The sequence below is a fragment of the Scylla paramamosain genome, chromosome 36, assembly GCF_035594125.1.
Source record: "Scylla paramamosain isolate STU-SP2022 chromosome 36, ASM3559412v1, whole genome shotgun sequence".
Classification (NCBI taxonomy): domain Eukaryota; kingdom Metazoa; phylum Arthropoda; class Malacostraca; order Decapoda; family Portunidae; genus Scylla; species Scylla paramamosain.
Window position 1 is genome coordinate 7,003,025 of NC_087186.1, and position 13,883 is coordinate 7,016,907.

At 43.6% G+C, this 13,883-nt stretch overlaps 1 long non-coding RNA gene across 1 annotated transcript in view; it reads left to right on the plus strand.

The window, feature by feature from the left end:
* Positions 1-371: 371 nt before the first annotated feature.
* Positions 372-13,883, plus strand: part of LOC135090786 (uncharacterized) — a 103,471-nt gene continuing 89,959 nt past the window's right edge. The window contains exon 1 of the long non-coding RNA XR_010262116.1: positions 372-690. This is a non-coding gene — a long non-coding RNA (uncharacterized LOC135090786). The remainder of the gene's footprint in view (positions 691-13,883) is intronic.

The window sequence follows — 13,883 nt, forward strand, 5'->3', positions numbered from 1 at the left end:
TATACATGCATACGTTGCATTAGTATTTAGGCATTATTTAAGGGTTATGAAATAGAAATCTAACTGGCGTGGCGCGTAATAGGTCTTGTATTAGCTCTGGAACAAGGGACCATTGTGAAACACTTCTGCGCCGCACGTCCACTACATTCACAAGGCTCTAATTGAAGTTACATGGGTTTTGAAGTGTGTTTTCTATGGTTATAGCGACAGATTAAGAAGCTTTTACATTATTAACTGAATAAACACTCCTGAGAACCCGGCTAATCATCTCTGGAAAATAGTCGTGGTGAGAGGGCAAAGCGTTTAGGAACACGAAACTAAAGTGAACATTGTCGCAGTGAATCCAAGTGGAGGCCAGTGTGTGATCTGAGTGTGGGAAGAGAAGACGTTTTGCTGTTCATAGTGATAAGTGTTGATACCTGACATACAGTTCTGGCCAGTACCTTAACATACAGGCTAGTTCACCAACATACAGGCCAGTAGTATGGGAGTAGAGGAAACACAAACGAGGTGACGAGGCGTGACAACCCACAAGGAACAAGTGAGTGTGGAAAAATGCGAGGTAGTGTTGATCGATGCTGACTGCTAATTGTCATGTGTAATCCTTGGTGATGCAGAAAAATAACAGTTGTGATTCCTGTTGTTTCTTTTGTTAGAGCGAGTGTTTATAAGGAGTAACGATGCGGCAATGTAAGTACCACTCTGGCCTGTATTAATTATTCTCTCTCTCTCTCTCTCTCTCTCTCTCTCTCTCTCTCTCTCTCTCTCTCTCTCTCTCTCTCTGTGTGTGTGTGTGTGTGTGTAACAGGGAGTTTATCTCACGGAATCCTTACAAAAAACATCAATTCACACCAGGTATTTAGAAGGCTGCATGTAATATTCGCGTGAAACAGGTGAAAAAATAACAGGTGAGAGAGAGAAAGACGAGAAGAGAAAATATTAAAAACAAAGAAGTAAACATAGAAAGACACGTGATAATCTCTCTCTCTCTCTCTCTCTCTCTCTCTCTCTCTCTCTCTCTCTCTCTCTCTCTCTCTCTCTCTCTCTCTCTCTCTCTCTCTCTCTCTCTCTCTCTCTTAAGTGTGTCCTTCCCTCCCTCTCCTTGGCTATTGGCAAACACCCTTGACCCATCTTCCTTCTCCCCAGGTACCTAGGTAGCCGTACAGGTGACCCTCTATTGAGAGAGAGAGAGAGAGAGAGAGAGAGAGAGAGAGAGAGAGAGAGAGAGAGAGAGAGAGAGAGAGAGAGAGAGAGAGAGAGAGAGAGAGAGAGAATCTTATCCGTTTCTCTTCCTCTCCCTGTATTTCTTTTTCTCTTAATTTTTCATTTTTCTTTTTAATTTTCTCACTTTATTTCCTCTCTGTATCTCCCCTGTTTTTTTTTTCACCTGGTTCGCACGAAAGTCACGTTAATCATTGCGAATACCTGGTGTAAATTGGTGTTTTTTTTGCTCTTGTGTAATAATCTCCCGACCAGAGAGAGAGAGAGAGAGAGAGAGAGAGAGAGAGAGAGAGAGAGAGAGAGAGAGAGAGAGAGAGAGAGTTGCGTGTCAAGTAGAGAGAGTTCGGCTTCCTTGCTTTGTGATTTAAACGTCTACTCTTCATATATACACACACACACACACACACACACACACACACACACACACACACAGCTTCTCATCCTGTGGCGTTTATAAGTCAGCTTTATTTTATTTTTATTTTTTCTTTCGTAGTCGTAAAGTGTCACATTTATCATATTTTCTTTCCTTGTTTTAATCTTTTATATATATTCTGTTCGTTTTTTTTTGTACCAATTTTATTTTTGTTTTCTTTTAATTGTTTTATTTACTTTGTGTCTTGTTTGTTTTCATTTTTTTTTTTTTTTTTGCTCTATCAGATGTCCACTCTTTTATTCATTCTCTCGTATCATCCACGTTCGTCTTTTCTTGGTTTTATTTTCGATATTGTCTCGTTTTCCTTTGATGTTTTTTTTTCTTTTTTTTCTCGTGTTGCACTTTTTTTCATGTTGTATTCATGTTTTATTTGATGTTTACTGTGTGTGTGTTCTTCTGTTATTTCTTCCACCGGTTATTTTTGTAGCTTTTCTGGGATTTAGTCAGATAATGGATTTTTTTTTGTTATTTTTTTTTTGTCGCTTCTTTCTGTCTTTGTCTGTCTTTTTTCTTTTTTTTTTGGTCTTCGTGCGTTTGTCTGTGTGTATGTCTTTTACTTGTTCTGTCATGTTCTGTCTGTTAATTCGTTTCTCTCTCTCTCTCTCTCTCTCTCTCTCTCTCTCTCTCTCTCTCGATATGAAAGGCGCAATAGCCTGGCATCGACTTACACACACACACACACACACACACACACACACACACACACACACACACACACACACACACACACACACACACACACACACTTGTATCTGTAGTGTCAAATCAAATCACTGTTTTATGTATGAGTTAACTTTTTTTCTATTTTTTTCGACGTATGTATTTCCGTCACACTTTTCATTCGAGCGCCAAAGTTTTGCCATTACTACAGTGTTCGTGGTTTGTGGGTGAGTTCTTTATTGTTTTCGTTATCGTTTTCTCTATCGCTTTTTGTGTCGATTGTAATTGATTTCTTTTTATTTTTGGGGGGTCTTTTTTTTTTGGCTATAGAAGGTTTAACTCAATTTTTTTTTTTCCAATTTTATGGTAGAAGTTTAGTAATGGATGTCTTGTTAAAGTTGAGGGAAGGTATATAAATAAATTTCTTTTAGGATACGAATGGGCTAATGAAGCATTTTTTTTTTACCTAGTTTATAGGAAATATAATTATCATTTTTTTTTATAGAGGCTTAAAATCTGTTATTGTTTTCCTAATTTCGAAAAAAAATGCTAGTTGAAGTTGATAAATGTTTATTGCAAATTTCTAAAAGTCTGAAAGATTTTTTTTTTTTGCCTAAGTTATAAGAAATGGAGTAAATGATTTGTGGTTTCCAGAGTTTTAACATGTTTTTTTCCGAAATACAATCGAAAAAAATTGGCACTGCAGTATTAACGAATAGTCACTGCCGAGTTGTTCGTGTCTACCTGCTTGTTTTTTTTATTTATTTTTTATGTATCTTTTTATTTATATATTTCCCACATTGGTATTTTTCCATTTGTATTTTGCTTGTTTGTATTGTATTGTTTCTCTGGATGTTTCAAATACTCGACCTCACAATTGAATACATCGATAGATAGATAGATAGATAAATAGATAAAAAGATAGATAGCCTGTTGCCAACATTACTGTTTCAAAATACACGTTACGTACATTCATTACATGTATAAACATCATCACAATGCATAAAACCCTGAATCGGTACACAATTAACAAAACCAACACACACACACACACACACACACACACACACACACACACACACACACACACACACACACACACACACCATCACTCACTCCCCTTTGGTCACCCCGGCAAGACCACCACCACCACCACCCAGTCTTGCATGCCACACGCCACTAAGCCTCCTGAGACAGCAGCGCCGTAGCTCTGAACATCCTTAGGGTGGGACTATTCTGAGGGAAGAGAGAGAGAGAGAGAGAGAGAGAGAGAGAGAGAGAGAGAGAGAGAGAGAGAGAGAGAGAGAGAGAGAGAGAGAGAGAGAGAGAGAGAGAGAGAGAGAGAGAGAGAAAAGAGGTGGAATGGTCGGTTTTGTTTAGCTGCGGAATGGGAAAGTGGAGGAGGAGGAGAGGAGGAGGAGGAAGGGAAAGGTAGAGAGGGAGTTAAGAGGAATTTTATCTCAGCCTCGCATGCTCTGGGAACCTTAATCTTGGGTCCTGATGAGGGGAATATATCATAGGAATTGTGCGTCGTGATGCAGACTTTACCTAATACCCCAGATAACTCTAAGTCGGGGAGGTTTCGGGTAGGTAAGAGAGGCTGGGGTGGGTGGGTGGCTGGGTGGTGAGTAAGAGAGGCAGGCAGGGAGGATGTTGAGTAAGACGGGACGGTGAACGGGCTGCGAACATTAGATTATGAGTAAGAGTGGCTGGGGGCGATGAGTAAGAGGGACTAAGAGAGGAGATTGATAAGTCATTGATGGTGGGTAAGGCTGGGAGTGGCGTGGTGTGGGTGGTGGGTGATGGGTAAGAGAGACTGGAGAAGGAAGGCGGTGAGTAAAAGGCTGAGGACGATGAAGGGGTGGGGGAGACTGGGCAAGTAGGAACAGGGTGGTGGGATTGTGGGTAAGAGAGGCTGGATGAGGTATTTTTCAAAGGTGAGTGAGATTTGATTAAAGCCTCGGTGGGTGGGTTGCGTCAGGAGGAGGAGGAGGAGGAGGAGCAGATGGAGGAGGAGGAAGAGGAGGTTTTCTCGGGTACGGCTTTTGTCTGCGTTACTTTCAAGAGGGAACGATCGCCAGCCTGTTAACGCAAGAACTTGTTTGTGTTTTGCTTCTGTATGAGCCTGTGCTTTTTTTTCGTCTCTTTCTTGGGTCCATGAATTTTTTTCTCTCTTTCTCTCATTTGATGGCTGAGTTACGGTGTTTGGGTTTCGTGTGTGCGTTTGTTTGTGTGGATTGAGTGTTTGTTTGGTGTGTTGAGGTAAGGTTGAGGTACAGGATAAGGTACGTTTGTGTGTATGTGTGTGTGTGTGTGTGTGTGTGTGAGGGGGATCAGGTGTGGAATATGACACTGAATTATCCACTTCTCCATTTCCACCTGCCAGTTTCTGCTCCACTATCTTCTCTTTCTTTACTTTTATGCCCCCAAAATTTTATCCCTGTTTTTTATGTGATTCCTCTCTTTTTTTCTCTCAGTCTTCTGTGTTTCATCTTCACATCCTTCGTTTCTTATCGTTCTAACTTGTTTTTTGTTGCCTTTCTTCCGTTTCATCTTCAATTTCTTCCCTTGCACATCCTGCTTTATTTGTTCATCGCTCTTTCATGCTTTCTTCATCATTTTTAATCTATTTCTTCTCTGCTTTCTTTCTCTTATATCTTTTATAATGGGCTTTCATTTCCTCCTACACTGTGATGCTCGTGTGTGTGTGTGTGTGTGTGTGTGTGTGTGTGTGTGTGTGTGTGTGTGTGTGTGTGTGTGTGTGTGTGTGCGTAGGTTACACTCACAATCTCGTAACTGGCAGTGCTGTTGATATTTGCTGTTATTGCTGTCATGTTTTGAAGTTGTGTTGCCCTAATGCAGCATCCCTCTCCCATCCCTCTCCCTTCACTCTCCCACCCACTCTACCACTCACTCTCTCTCTCTCCGTATGGCCATGTAGTGCGGGGCCAGAACTCTTGTCACACGCTCACTCCCGATATAGACTGGTTTTGTGATGTTTCTGTACCTCTCTGTGCCTCTCTGCACCTCACACTCGTCCCTCTGTCTCTGCCTTTTGCTGTTTTCCATCCCCGTCACTCCCGAATCCCAAGGCTCCCGTTTTCCTCCTGATTTTCCCGCACCAAAGTCGTGATTTCCCTGTAGAATAGTTCAAATTTCCCAGAGTCTTCGGATTTGGCTTCTGGGCATCCGCGTTCATTCAGTTCACATATTGCTTCCTTCATTAACTTTCTTCACGTCAACAGTATTCTCTCTCTCTCTCTCTCTCTCTCTCTCTCTCTCTCTCTCTCTCTCTCTCTCTCTCTCTCTCTCTCTCTCTCTCTCTCTCTCTCTCCTCTGGAAAGCTATAGCTTGTTCTGTGTAAAATAGTAAAATATGGAGAAATATACACAGATACACGTGGAATTACAAATACATGTACAATGCAGACCTTAATGAACACACAAAAAAAAAAAAACGCGCGAGCGCGCACAAATGGATCTTTCTATCTATATATGTCTCTCTGTCTTTGTCTCTTTGTCTCTGCCTGTCTTTCTGTCTGTGTCTGTCTGTATGTATGTGTGTGTCTGTCCGTCTCTCTCTGTTGCGCGCTATCTCTCTCTCTCTCTCTCTCTCTCTCTCTCTCTCTCTCTCTCTCTCTCTCTCTCTCTCTCTCTCTCTCTCTCTCTCTCTCTTTCTGTCTCTCTCTGTCTCTCTCTGTCTCTCTCTGTCTCTCTCTCTCTCTCTCTCTCTCTCTCTCTCTCTCTCTCTCTCTCTCTCTCTCGTCATATCACACTCACCCGCCGCACATTTCACAAGTAAATCCCTCGGTCATTTGGCATGCAGATATTAGACATTTCACACTCACACAAGCCGGCTACGTTTTTGCATACGAATTTGGAGCATCCAGCGCGCGGGGCCTCGGGTTGGCATGATTGGCAAGTGGGGATTTAATAATGAGAGCAAGACCACTCGCCGCCTCGCTGCTTTGTTTTCTGACTCGCTCGTGAAATGTTTTGAAGCTTTGTGCATTAAGGGGTGACTGAGTGTTATATGCGCTCTCCCCCCTCCCTCCCTCCCTCTCTCTCTCTCTCTCTCTCTCTCTCTCTCTCTCTCTCTCTCTCATATCGAGATTAAATATTCTGTGTTTAATAACATTGAGGGTATTAACTTCCTGTGTGTGTGTGTGTGTGTGTGTGTGTGTGTGTGTGTTGTATAATTCCTGGAATGTGTACATTCCTGACCGATGTGTAAATATTTAAGTTTGAGAGAGAGAGAGAGAGAGAGAGAGAGAGAGAGAGAGAGAGAGAGAGAGAGAGAGAGAGAGAGAGAGAGAGAGAGAGAAATGAGGATACATATCAGACTAATCCTTTTGTTATTAGTCTTAATATCATAGCATTCTCTCTCTCTCTCTCTCTCTCTCTCTCTCTCTCTCTCTCTCTCTCTCTCTCTCTCTCTCTCTCTCTCTGTATGCCTCAGCATATGATAGTGTAGAGAGAGAGAGAGAGAGAGAGAGAGAGAGAGAGAGAGAGAGAGAGAGAGAGAGAGAGAGAGAGAGAGAGAGAGAGAGAGAGAGAAATGACTATGAGAGAGAGGAACGAGACTGTGAAATGGAGTCCAGTGAGGGAAAGAAAGGGCAAACAGGACCCAAAGGAGGAGGAGGAGGAGGAGGAGGAGGAGGAGGAGGAGGAGGAGGAGGAGAAGAGAAAGAGGGTAAAGTGAGGGAATGAGAGGGGAGTCTGTTTCCCCTCAACGTGGAGAAGACGTCCTCATTTGTGAGTGTGAGCGAGAGGTGGGAAGAGGGGAAAGAAAGAGGAAAGAGTGTGATGTTTGTTGTCTAGCCACGCATGAAGCCAGCAGCAGCAGCAGGAGGAGGAGGAGGAGGAAGAGGAGGAGGAAGAGGAGGAGGAGGAGGAAGAAGAGAAGGAAGAGGAGGAGGAGGAGGAAGAAGAGCAGGAGGAGGAAGAGTGATGAAAGGGTTTATGAGGACGATGATAAAGAAGAGGAATGCGAAGAAATAAGCACATGAAAGAAGATTAGTTGTAAGAAGAGGAGGAGGAGGAGGAGGAAGAGATGGCAAGAAAAAAAATAAAAAGAATGATAATAGGAAAGAGAAGAATGGGAAACATGAAGATGATGAAGAATTGAGCAAGAGAAACCGGTTGAGGAAAAGATTAACTGAAAAGAAAGATAGAAGAGGAAGGTGGAGGAGAAATATGAAGAATAAGAGGAAGAGAGGAAAAAGGAAGAGGAAAATTATGTAAAATGAAAATGTAACAAGGCGCTGGATTCAGAACAGGAAAGAGAGAGAGAGAGAGAGAGAGAGAGAGAGAGAGAGAGAGAGAGAGAGAGAGAGAGAGAGAGAGAGAGAGAGAGGATACTAGTCACTGATGCCTGACTTTTTTTGCATTCTCTCTCTCTCTCTCTCTCTCTCTCTCTCTCTCTCTCTCTCTCTCTCTCTCTCTCTCTCTCACATCCAAAAGTACCCATTTTCCTTCACTTTCCCTTTTCCTTCCCTCTCTCTTCACAAGGAACGCAACTCCATTTTCTATTTACTCTTTCGCGTGTAGGAAAGAAAAAGGGAAAAAAAGAAGGATCGTAAAGGGTCTTAATCAAACTGCAATCCAAAAGGTATCGAATTTTGTAGCCCCGGATGACGAAACTGGCTATTGGAGGCAGAGAGGGAGGGAGGGAGGGAGGGAGAGAGAGAGGGAGAGGAGAGGGTGATGCAAGGAAGGTAAAATAAAAAGAGAGGTAAAGGAAGTGAAAAAAAATGGTGGATTGAATTAAAGTGTGTGTGTGTGTGGGGGGGGGGTAACCCTTCCCACACACACACACACACACACACACACACACACACACACACACACACACACACACACACATACATACATACATGCAACACATTTCACGGAGGAAGAATGTGAATTAAACAACACTAACAAACAAATTCTGAGTGTGGGAGCGGGAGGCGTTGCAACACTACACTTGAGCCTCGCGGTGCAACACAACAACAATAACAACACGGTCACTGATTTCACCAACGACGCCGCCACCACCAGCAAAAACAGCGGCAACAACAACAGTGACAGCGATGACGACATAAGGAAAACAACAGCATCATCATCATCATCATCATCATTATCAAAATACAGTAATAACAACAACAACGACAATAATAACAAAAGCTACTACTACTACTACTAATACTACTACTACTACCACCACCACCACTACACAACACCACTACCACAATCATCACCATCACACCCTGTTATGATACCAGCACCACCACTTTTACCCCTCCACCACTATCTCCATCATCACTACCACCACCAACACCAGCACAACACGTACCCTTCCCACACACACACACACACACACACACACACACACACACACACACACACACACAGCATTAAGAGAGTCGCCACAAGAAGCCCAACCAACGCAGCCAGACAACCAGACAGCCTGCAGACGCTAACACCGGCAGGAGCAGCGGGGCGGACAGCGAGGAGGCGATCTGACGGGCACTTGGAACCCGTTTTGATATCACTACTAAGATCTGAGACGCTAAATCGGCCCCATCCCACACACAACAGCCCCTCGCCAGCCAGCCAGCTAGCCAGCCCCCTTGCTAGCCAGCCCTCGGTTCGGTTCGGTCCCTCTCCGCTGTTTAACCTCAATTATATACGAACCTCGGCCTTAATTGTAGTCTGGATATCAATTTCCATCCGGGGGGAGTTGGCATCTGAAGTGAGGTTGGAGAAGGTGACAATTAAAGAATGATTAAGGTAATGATGATGTGAGGGTAGGAGTGAGTGATGGGAGCTTTCATCTTCGCATATCCCTGCTTGCTTTTGTCCTGGGAATTCTCGGTGTGTCAGTAATGCGAATATATTAAACTCCACAACGTCGTAGCTTCAAGAGAGACTATAATTTGTATGTATGTAACTTGAATTCATTTATACCTAACGTGCTGTCTGTTCTCGATGTTTGCTTATGGTTATGTAAGGCTGACGGCCCACGGGATGTGCCTAAGGGTGTGAGTCAACAGGTAAAGAGGCTCAGGTGTAGCTCAGGTGTGGTCAGGTGAGAGACTGAAAGGTAGACTGGAGAACACCTTTTTAATTCAGCCTTTGGTGTGTGTGTGTGTGTGTGTGTGTGTGTGTGTGTGTATGTGTGTGTGTGTGTGTGTGTACCTGTGATTACGTACGTACAACTCATTACAGGTGTGGAGTGTTGCACCTCTTACCTTTCCCAGACCGAGAGAAGTATTTGGCCAGCCCTCTCATTAAGTCAAGATGGACGTGAGAGAGAGAGAGAGAGAGAGAGAGAGAGAGAGAGAGAGAGAGAGAGAGAGAGAGAGAGAGAGAGAGAGAGAGAGAGGGAGAGGAGGGTAGGGACTCATTCGTGTTTATTGGAGATGAAAGCTGTGTTTATAGAAGTGATTGTGGCGATTGTGTGGCTTGCTAAATAACAATTCTCTCTCTCTCTCTCTCTCTCTCTCTCTCTCTCTCTCTCTCTCTCTCTCTCTCTCTCTCTCTCTCTCTCTCTCTCAAAGAACTAAATGAAAATAAAGGACATTTTTGTAGAAATCCTTTATTTTTGTTAACATTATTGTTGTTTTTGTTGTTATTATTATTATTATTATTATTATTATTATTATTATTATTATTATTATTATTATTATTATTATTATCATTAATTTTATCATTATTATTATTTATTATTATTATTACTTTTATTTTTATCATTATTGTAGTGTTAGTAGTTGTGTTATCATCTCTAACATTGCTACATGACAAGGGAAGAGGTAAATGTGGCGGAAGAGGAGGAGGAGGAGGAGGAGGAAGAAGAGATGCGTTCGTTTCAATGTTGACCTTCTCTTTACCTCCTTCCCTCCTTCCCTCTTCCTTTCCAGTTCCCTCCAGCTGGCCATGGAGGGAAGAAGGGAGGGAGAGGGAGGGAGAGCCTCTCACCAAGCTAAGAGACGCTGTGTTTACCTTGGTCGGGAAAAAAATGCTTCGTAGAGTGAGGCTGAACGTCTGGTGGCCCCTCTCCCTCTCCCTCTCCCTCTCCCTCTCCCTCTCCCTCTCTCTCTCCCTCTCCCTCTCCCTCTCTCTCTCCCCCTACGTCTCTCAATAAGGGCATTAAAGTACATACACGCCCGCTAGCACACCCACGCCTCCACACACACACACACACACACACTACACCCACCCACGCCCACACGCTCCTATATATGTGCACCCACCCAACCCTTGACACACACACACACACACACACACACACACACAATCACAGTTTACAGGCCGCAGTATTAGTGGTGTCCGCCATAACCACTCCTCTCAATGTCATAATTACTGTTGGGTTTAATGTTTGACGAGTAATACGGAAGTAATTACCGTCCACCTAATTACTGGGATAACCTCGTTTTAATGACTCCCCCCTTCCATCCCCCCCACATACACCTACTGCTATACCTCCCACCGTCCCACACCCCCACCTTCGTTAATTCGACTACTGTGGAGTTGCAATCACGGTACTCTGGCCTTAATGCTGCAGCTGGTGCCTTTTAATAGTAATATTTGGGCCACGTAATCACTGATGCTCTCGCCTACTTGTGTGTCTCTTTGAGTTAAACCAGTGTAGATTTTTTTTTTTTTACTGATTGATTTCTTTGTTTTTGGAGGGTTAGGTATGTTTGGGAGGCCGGTTAAAGGTATAACACACACACACACACACACACACACACACACACACACACACACACACACACACACACACACACACACACACACACACACACACACACACACACACAGATAATTGATAGATATTGACCACAAACACTATATTTACACATTCTATAATCACACACTCACCAAAACACACACCTGTCATATACGCATCTGTACTATACCTCCACACCCACACCTGATTATTCTACATCTGCTCACATCCTGACACCCCAAGCACACCTGTAGAGACACACACACACACACACACACACACACACACACACACACACACACACACACACACACACACACACACACACACACACACACACTTTACTGTACATCCATACTTCCACACTACACCTGACTATCCCAAACCTGCCCCACATACCTGCCCTAACACACCTGTACACCCACACCTCCCATATACACACTGCTTATCAAAGGGTTATCACAGAGATGGTCTAGAATTATTATCACGACACCCGAGCCACGCCACGCCTGGGACACTCCGCCCACCCACGCCTACACGTCCACCCACGCCCATTACCTGCGCTATTAAGTGACCCCCAGCGGTACTTGTCCCCATAACGCGCAAGGTGAGCGAAGTGTTAATCTTGTATTTATGAAGATACTGTAGTGTGTTTGAATTTATTGCATAGTTAGACTGCTCGCCTCTCTCTCTCTCTCTCTCTCTCTCTCTCTCTCTCTCTCTCTCTCTCTCTCTCTCTCTCTCTCTTTCTCTGGTTCTTAATTCTATGACTTTTTCACTATTTCATCTCCTTCGTTATCCTCTTCTTCCTCTTTCTCTGCATTTAATCTTTCAGACTCTTCCTCCCTCTCTCTGTTTCGTTTTCTCTTTCTCTCTTATTTTATCTCTCTTTCTCTTTCGTTCTGGTTGTGTCCCTCCTTCGTTACATTTTTCTTTTCTCTTTTTCTTCTTTTCCACTTTTGAACTAATGCGGGAAGTTTTCTCTCTTTTATTCTTTCGATGTGTTTATCTGTTTTTTTTTTTGTCCCTCTTTCTCTTTCCTTTCATCCGGTTTCTTTTGTTCTCTCTGTCTCTTTCCTTTCTTCGTGTCTTTAGCTTCTTTTTCTCTTCTGCTCCAGTTCTTCTTTCTCTCCAAATGTTCTCGTTAATATCATTACCTTTCTCCTCCTCTTTATCTTCTTTTTCTTCTTCTCTTTCCTCCTCCTCCTCCTCGTTTTCTTTCATCATCATAATCCGTCACTTCCTCATATTCGTCTTTATAATTTTTCTTAATTCTTTTTCCACCTCCTCCTCTCATTCTCTTATTATTCTCCTCTTTCCTTTCATCTTCACTCCTTTTTCTACGTTCTCATCATTGTTAACCTCTTCCTCATTCGTCCTAATCGTCGTCTTCTCCTCTTCTTCTTCCTCTTCCTCCCTTTACTATTTCTTCTACCCTTTCATCTTGTTAATTTCCTTTTTTCCCCCCATTATTTTCCTCCCCTTCTTTTTTGGCATCATTCTTCGCTTTCTCAGCTTCGTCCTCCTCCTCCTCCTCCTCCTCCTCCTCCTCCTCCTCCTCCTCCTTCTCCTCCTCCTCCTCCTCCTCCTCCTCCTCCTCCTCGTATAAATTTCCTCCCTTACCATCGTCTCCTTCTTTCCTCTCCTCCTTACTCAAGTTTTTGTTATCATTTTCCTATTTTCCTCTTCTTCCTCCATCATCATCGTTCTCTTTTCGCCGCCTTCTCACCTTCTTTTTCCCTGCTCCCTCCTCGTCATTTTCTCTCCTCCTTTCTTTTCCTCCTCCTTTCCACCTTCTTCCTTCTTTGTCCTTATCGTTTTCTTCCCTCCTCCTTCTTTTCCTTCGTCGTATTCACCGTTCTCGTCTATTCTTCATTTCTTCCTTCTCTTCTTTCTCCCTCCTCCTCCTTCTCTTCTCGTCTTGTTCCTTCTCATCTTCCTCCCTCTCCTTCGTCCTCATAATTTTCTTCCCTCCTCATCTCTTCTTCCTCTTCCTCCTCCTCTTTTCGTTCTCCCTCATTCTTCTACCCTTCTCTTCTTCTCCTCCTCTTCCTCCTCTTCTCTTCTACTGTTCCTTCTCTTTCTTACTTCTAAATTCTCATTATCATTTCTTTTTCTCCTCTTCCCTTTCCCTCCTCTTATTCTCACCTCTTCACCTTCCCTCCTTCCTCCTCCTCCTTCTTCCTCCTCCTCCTTCTCCTCCTCCTCCTCCTCCTCCTCCTCCTCCTCCTCCTCCTCCTCCTCCTTTAATCGTCTACTGTTCCTTTTCTTCCTTGCTTCTAAATCCTCATTCTTGTCCCTCTTCCTCCTCCTCTTATTCTCACCCCTTCTTCCCCCTTCCTCCTCCTCCTCTTTTTATCGTCTACTCTTCCTTCCCTTCTTTGCTTCTAAACTCTCATTCTCCTCTTATTTTCACCCCTCCTCCTTCCCCTCATTTCCTCTTCCTCCTCGTCTTCCTTTTATCGCCCCTCCTCCTCCTCATCTTCCCACGTACGCGGATGGGAGGCAGATAGAGCCAAACAACCTGGTATTTCTATCCGCCGTTGTACATGTTAGGGCGATGGTTATCAGTCTCCTCCTGATGCTGTCTCGTTATCGCTCTCTCTTCCCCCAAACGCTGCTTGATTGGCCCCGCTTCACCTGCCTCCTCCCAGCTCAGGTGTACATATTTTTACCCACCTGTCAATCTTAGCTAAGGTACAATTGTGTCTCGGTGAATTTCTCTCTTTTTTTTTTTTTTTTTTTGTCGCGTTTTGATGCTCCGTTTTTTGTTTATTTTATTTTTTTTGGGGGGTGTTGTGGAAAATCGGTGTCTTGTCTTGTTTTCTTTGTTGTGGCTGTGAAGTGAAGGGTT